The sequence below is a fragment of the Thunnus maccoyii genome, chromosome 8 (assembly GCF_910596095.1).
Source record: "Thunnus maccoyii chromosome 8, fThuMac1.1, whole genome shotgun sequence".
Lineage (NCBI taxonomy): Eukaryota > Metazoa > Chordata > Actinopteri > Scombriformes > Scombridae > Thunnus > Thunnus maccoyii.
The window spans coordinates 29,882,984-29,890,232 of NC_056540.1; the positions used below are offsets into that span (position 1 = coordinate 29,882,984).

General features: G+C 40.9%; 1 long non-coding RNA gene across 1 annotated transcript; it reads left to right on the forward strand.

Annotated features, from left to right (window-relative positions):
- Positions 1-332: 332 nt before the first annotated feature.
- Positions 333-1,346, forward strand: LOC121902344. Its single transcript, XR_006097515.1, has 2 exons — positions 333-558; positions 1,120-1,346. It is a non-coding gene; the product is annotated as an uncharacterized LOC121902344 (long non-coding RNA).
- The last annotated feature ends 5,903 nt before the right edge of the window (positions 1,347-7,249 follow it).

Below are 7,249 nucleotides of genomic sequence, written 5' to 3' on the forward strand. Positions count from 1 at the left end.
TATTCTGCAGCCTTTCACGGGTCAACAGCAGAGTTCACAGTGCTCAGGGTGAGGATAATCCAAATGGGAAGAAAACAGGAAAAATATGCTAATTTAAACTTGTCCACTAACTGGATGACTCAGATTAACAACAGATTGATCAATGACTATGTAGGAAAAGAGTTGAATGAAGACAGAATTTCAGAAGAAATGCATAAATAAATAACTGAAAAGGTAAATAAGGATAACTGAGCAATTCACAAACCATTATTCAGGTGAAAGTCCAGGTTAAACAAAAGCACCCTGAAGGATTTTCAGAGTTTCAGCTCGCTGACAACAGACGAGAGGAAAGTGTTCATGTGATGCTGAAAAAAAAGTTGTGGGATGACAGAAGAGAGGAAACGAAAGCAGCGAGTGTGAAAGCTCCTGTCTTGTTGTGTTTCTTGTTGACAAGAAGACTGCGGTGCTGATGATAGATGACACATTCGGGGTCAAAGGTCACGGTGACTGACAGCTCAGGCCAGACATGTGCACAGCTTCCGGCCTGACAGCGGTGACAGACAGGCGGAGAGACGACCGGTAGGCGAGCGGCTGGATGTCAGGATCAAGGATTGAAACTGGGAGGTGTCAGTCTCCCGTATTGACCAGTTCTGCCGGTGTGAGGATGATGATGATGATGATGTTTTTTATTTATTTTTTATTTAACCTTTATTTAACCGGGAAAAGTCTCACTGAGATTAAAAATCTCTTTTACAAGAGCGTCCTGGCCAAGACAGACATAAAAACACATATAATAATTTACAATGAAAATAAAGAATAAATTACAGAATCATAAATGATGATGATGATGATGATGACTAAGAGGATGAGTGAGCAGCTAAAGGCAACAGTATCCTCCATCAGAACTGCTAGTTGGATGGGAGAACAGCTTTCGAAACTCAGGGGTGGCCGTGTCCAACAATTTGTGTAACTTTCCAAAATCGCCGATGCGTACACTCTTCACACTTCATACTCTAGCTCTTTTTGTTTTTTTATGGAGACTTGCAGTAGTTCAGGCAGGCATGGAAGTCAGTTTATAGTCACATGTGTCATACAACCTCCTTGAAATCATGTATGTTCATGACCTATTTCTCTCAACAGGCGGTGCAACAATGCTGAGTTCTGCCCGTCACTGCAACACCGGCCTACTCCTGTATTAACATTAATTTGTTTGTGATTTTTTTAATGTTTCTTTTTAATGTTTTCATCAAATGTCTCAGCCTCTGCCACGGGGGGTTTTATGAGCTCAGGCTTCCTTACATTTGTTCCAGTAGAGACACGCCAGCAAAATAAAATGCATGTTGTTACAATAAATGGTTAAATCTTGACGTGAGTATCCTGACTGAACTCTTTCTGACTGTTTTTGTTTGTACAGTGGAGAACAACACTGTTAATGCCCTCCAGGAGAGGCTGTCTTAAAATGTGCACTGTCATCCCCGTTTTTAAACAATTTCTCCTTCCCCTCTGCGACGCCAGGCTGTTCACCCCGCCATCAAGTGTGTCTTTTCTAGTATAACCCGGGCCTTAATGTTCTTGAGTAACTGCCTATTTGGTTGAATATTAATATGAAACAGTGCACATTAGCAGATGTAATCATAGTAACAGAGGTACCGGTGCTTGTAGTAGTAATAGTGGAACAAGTGACAGTAGTAGTGGTACCAGGAAACATGGTGGGGTTATTAGTAACAGTATTTGTCGTAGCAGTAATAATAGTATCAGTAAGACAATTAGAAGAAGCAGAGGTAGCACGGTAATAGCAATAGAAGTAACAGCAATAGCAATAGTCATGTAATTAGTCGGCCTACTGGTTGTTTAAGTAGTTATATAATGGAAATTAATGATAATAGTGACAGTAACAGTAGTAGTAGTAGCATAAACGGGCTTTGACAGTGTAGGCCTAACAGCAACAGTGGAGGTAGTAATGATAGTAACAGTAAGTTGTAATGCTTGTTGTATTTGCTTTAAACCTGCATTAGCAATTTTTTGGCCACTAGGGGGCAGTGGAGCTGTTGTGAACACAACTGACATAACATTTTAAGTTGATCTGTTGAACTTGTTGGCAAACAGTTGCTTATTTTCACACCCAGCAGTCTGTCCACATCCAGTTTTTGCGGTCTACCAACTCCTGAGGGAAATATCTGGCTCTTTAGCTGCTAAATGCTCCACTGTGTTCACCAGCTAGTCGCTAACTTTGTCTATTTGCCATTTGGTGCTGAGCAGGTAGTGTACAGTGGGTTTTAAGAGCTTTTTCTCTGGAAACAGCTGCCTGCTGCAGCCGCTGAGAGTGAAACGAAACAGTGAAGTTGCAGCTGGACGGCTAAACAATGAGCTGAAACTCGCTATATAAAGCTGCGTGAAGCCGAGAGGAGCTGCAGAGTCGCTGATAATTCTCTGTAGGTTCATTGCCACGAGTGACGCCTCTCACATTACACACTGTCATTTTATCCCTTGTTATTATATAACTTGTAGCAGTAATGGCATTAGCATCATACTTTTAGCAGCGGTATTACAGTTTGTGGCAGAAGCAGTAGTTGCAATACTGGTAGTAATTATAACAGTTGTATCAGTGAAGGTTACAGTAAAGCAGCTCTAGTACTAATAGTAGTAGTAGTAACAATAATAATAGTATTAGATAACAGTAATAATAGTATTGAATGGAAGAAAAGCAAACAGTCTGTCAGTCTGTTAATCTGCAGAGTTCCTGCAGTGGTCAGATGTTGAACTTTCCGCCCTTTTTAGCCAGATGATGATGCTCTAATCCCACATGTGAAATCTGAACACACGCACAAACACATCGGCCATAATTCATCTCATGAATCCAGATAGCCTTTGACATGGAGTCATTATATTCATTGTTAAGAGATTTAGATGGAGATACTCTGTTTCTCTCTCTCTCTCACTTCAGTGGCCAAACTGTTCACCAAATGATGTAAAATAAATACACAGTGTACTGTAACTTACAATAAAGCATAATCTCCATTAAAAAAAATTACAGAAAACAAGAACAAATACAGGACAATAAGATATAATCTATAACTTTCATAATAATAAATGCTTTGCTTTCCTCAAAGATATATCTTAAGACTCATGCTTTTAACCAGTAGTTTGGTATTTAATTTAATTTTGTGAGTGTTTCCATCTTTTAAGTGTTAAAATGTTTTTTCAATGCAAATCTATGTAAAACAGTTTGAGCTGCATATTATGTATGAAAGGTGTTACAAATGGGGGTTTAGTATTTTTATGGATTATTTACTTTTAAAGCATGTGATTCTCATTTTTGAGAACATGTAGGTCAATAAGGATATATAGAGGTATTGTACAGTGTGTGTGTGTGTGTGTGTGTGTGTGTGTGTGTACCTGCATTACATGGAGGGAGGGGTTAATGAGTAAACCACAGGTCTCTCTCTCTCTCTCTCTCTCTCTCTCTCTCTCTCACACACACACACACACACACACACACACACCATTGACCTCTGTGACTCTCGGTCTCCTGCTCGTCCTTCATGCTTTTGCTGCTGCGTGTCGCTCACCCATCCTGCTGCTGATATGCTTACTGCAGCACTTTGTTTCCTCAAAGGCAAACCATTAACAGCAACACAGCAGCATGACACAGAGTATACCCGATAACCGAGCTACACCTCATTAAACCCCCAATACAGACACACACACACACACACACACACACACACAAACACAACTTTGTCAAAACATCAAGTGGTTGGCGATAAGGAGCTGCGATCAACCTGAGTCGCCTTTAAACAAGGATCAAAGTCGCACAGAAACAGCCCAAGGAGGCTCAATTTCTCACCACTCACAAGACTTTGTTAGATCATTTTTCCTGCATAACATATTTGATTTATTATATACATGAATCATGAGCTTCTGTAACAGCCTCCACTCTCCTGGGAAGTTTTTATACCAGATTTTGTTGGGCAATAAGGTCTGGCTCACAGTCGGCGTTCAAGTTCATCCCATTGACTGTATGCAAAGATGGATATAGCGAGGTGTGACATCATCCACTGGTTTGCACTGGAGCCGGTTTGAAGTCCAGAGTTGCTGCTTATGATCGGCAGCTAGGAACTTCCAAATAAGGAGTGCGGGGTCTTGCCTTTCATGCTCTGAAAACACGCCCTGCTACCTTAAACCGAAGCGAGCGCTAGCTTACTGGGAACACCAAGTGGTTCACACTGGTGCTAACGTTAGCTACTTAAGCTAACTTGTGCTAACAGGGCAGGTATTTATAACAGACTCAGTGTGAGTGTCGGAGCCAGAGAGAGCAGCAAGTGTCAATCACAGCTGTCAATCAACGCCCATGTGGCAGACACCAAGCTACTATAAGTCTTCAAATCTTATTAACAGAGCAATATTTCCCAAAATGACCACCAGCACACTTATTGTAGGGCCCGAATGTAGCAATTGAGACCATAATGACTTGTTGAAAAAAATAATTGACTTAGTATTTCTAGAGAGAAATTGACGCTTTTTGAATACGAGTCAGTTGGAGCTTCAAGCGGCCATTGGTGGCACTTTGAGGTATTTCTGCTTTGGCTCCAGCCTGAAGCTTCGGTAGTTGCTGTTTGCTTCATCCCAAAGATGTTGGATGCGGTTAAGTTCTTCCAAACCAAACAGACAAAACATTTCTTTATGGACGTGGTTTTGTGCATGCGGGCATTGTCGTATTGAAACCAGAAAGAGCCAAACACAAACTGTTTGTACTAAGAGGGTTAGCCCAAATTATGAAAGAATTACACAAAAGCATGTGGAAACTGTACAAATATTTTAATCTACACACTGTCACCGTCTTCCAAAATAACATCACCTTGATTTACGTTGAAGCCTTGGTCCCTGCTGCTACATTGAGTTTTCGTTGAATTAGGTTTTGCTGGCACTGAGAGTTTCCGTCATGTGACCGGCTATGTGTGCGTGTGTGGATAGCGGGGTCGTCTAGTGGCTACCAGCAGAGTTATTGATGCCAGTGACCTTCAGGCCCTGAAATGATGGCGGTCTACTCAATAATAGATTGGACTGCTCTTATGGGGAAAACTGTGTGTGTGTGTATCAGCAGTATGTGTGAGAGTGAAAGAAAATGACATATATAGCTCTTTATAAGCACATTTATGAGCGTATATGAGATGTGTTTGTGAAAATGATTTTGAATGTGTGTGTGTGTGTTTGTGCATCTGCCTGTCTTATATTATATTTTTGCATCTGCATCTGCGGTGTGAATGAGGGAGTGCAGAGGGAGTTCGGGGCAGGTGCTGCATATTTTTCCTTTGAAAGGAGGTGAAAAGAAGTTAAAGAGGCAGGGAGACACGTGGGGAGGCAATGAAGATCTGACAACGAGGATGGAGGAAGAGGAGGTCAGGTGAATAAGGGAGGGTTAAAGTGCAGCCGGACCAAAACTGACTTCCCGTTCGTGTCTATGTGGAACAGGGGACGCATTTGCTTCTGGATATGAATTGACCTGCCTCCTTCTATCGGATTGAACTTTGACTCATGATATTGCAACGCTCTTCAATGTCCAGCCGGGTTTAAGATAGGCGAGGGATTGATCTCTCATTAAGGAAATATTGTTTGTATATATTCTTCTTTTATAACTGTGCAGTGAAGTAATACAAGAAGCAGAGAAGAAGAGATGCTGGTTGACTGTATTGAGTGTGAAGACAGTGCCAGAGGATAATGATAGTAAAATGTAGTAAAGGCAGTAAAAGTGCTGTATAATTTACAGCTTTGTTGACAGTTGTTAGTACGCTAACCATCCTAACTCCCATAGTTTATAATTACCACACTACACCATTTCCTGCACCCCCCCCCCTCCTCCCCCTCTTTTTGGCCGCACCATGCTAGTAAACTTCACCAGGCAGATTTCGGTCTGGCTGCAGGAAGAGGAGGAGGAGGAGGAGGGAAGAGGACGAGGGGTAAATAACACCCTGTTTTAATCGTGCTTTATGATTTGGATTTAAAAAATGGCCAAACCAGCCAACCGATCCAACTCAGTACTTTCCAGAATGTCTTTTCACAGTCTTATATTGGTGAATTATGCATCTTTAATACATGTGTGGAGAAAGTTGAACCCAGATTACTGGTCTAAAGTTATGATTGAAGGCATTTGGCTGTTTAATTTGTTATTTTTGTGGGAAGTATTGGTATTTATCCTCATGATTTGTCCACATCAGCTTGCAGTTGTATGAGAATGTGATTGCTGACATGGACTTGCTGATCTCATGTGTTTTGGCCTTTACATTGCTCTACGCTATAGAGTTCTGTCCTGTAAAGTTGCATCTTCTCAACAGACAGAAGAAGCCTTTGAGATGCACGGCGAACATCTTTAGTAAACACTAAAGTTATTCAACTTTCCTCAGACATCAAATCTGCAGTGTGATTAAGATAAACCCTCACAGGTGGTAGATATCCTCGGTGAAAATACTGTAAAGATCTTATTCTGCTTTCACCTGCTGTCTTGGAAACATAAGTTTGTGAGTTTATGAGCCGTAGGAGTTTTATTGACCTTTGAACTCTTCATCATGGCGGAGTGACTATTTGCCTACACATTGATGGATGAATGTTTCTCCCTGACTGTGTTTCCTTGGCGACGCAACAACATGTCCTGGAGGCTTCGTGATGACAATTTGGCAGGTAAATTATAAACACGCAGTTTGAAAGCATGATTGATTGATTATAGGAAACACCTGAACTTGAAATCTTTAGGATTTAGCTTTAGGAGTTCAAATAATCTTCAGGTATAAATGTATATTTCTATCTCATTAGGATGCCTCTTCATGCAGGTACTGTATTATAGGAGCTTCAAACAGGAAGGGAACCCCAGGGCTCACATAAAACACGCTAGAGGGAATAAACTTTATATCCTGAATGATATCAGAATACTACAGGAGTTGAAGGAAAGTAGCTACTGAAAGAGTAAAGTGGCAGAAAATGGATGGATGGATGGGAAAGTGTATTTGGAAAGTGTCAGCTTAAATATAAGTATATATTCAGGCACATACCTGCTTAATGTGGGCCAATTTTACCATTAAATGGTTACTATTAAAAGGTAAAGAATGTGGATTTAGGTAACTTGTTTAAAAGGCAAGAGTTGTGTACCGCCAATCCACATCGAAAGTGTTTTAGAAGCGTTTTTGATGTCTGTCATTATCTATTTTATCAAATGTATGAATCCACTCTGACTCCGAGCATCAACCCGCGTTTGTTAAACACTCTTTATTTCTCTCTT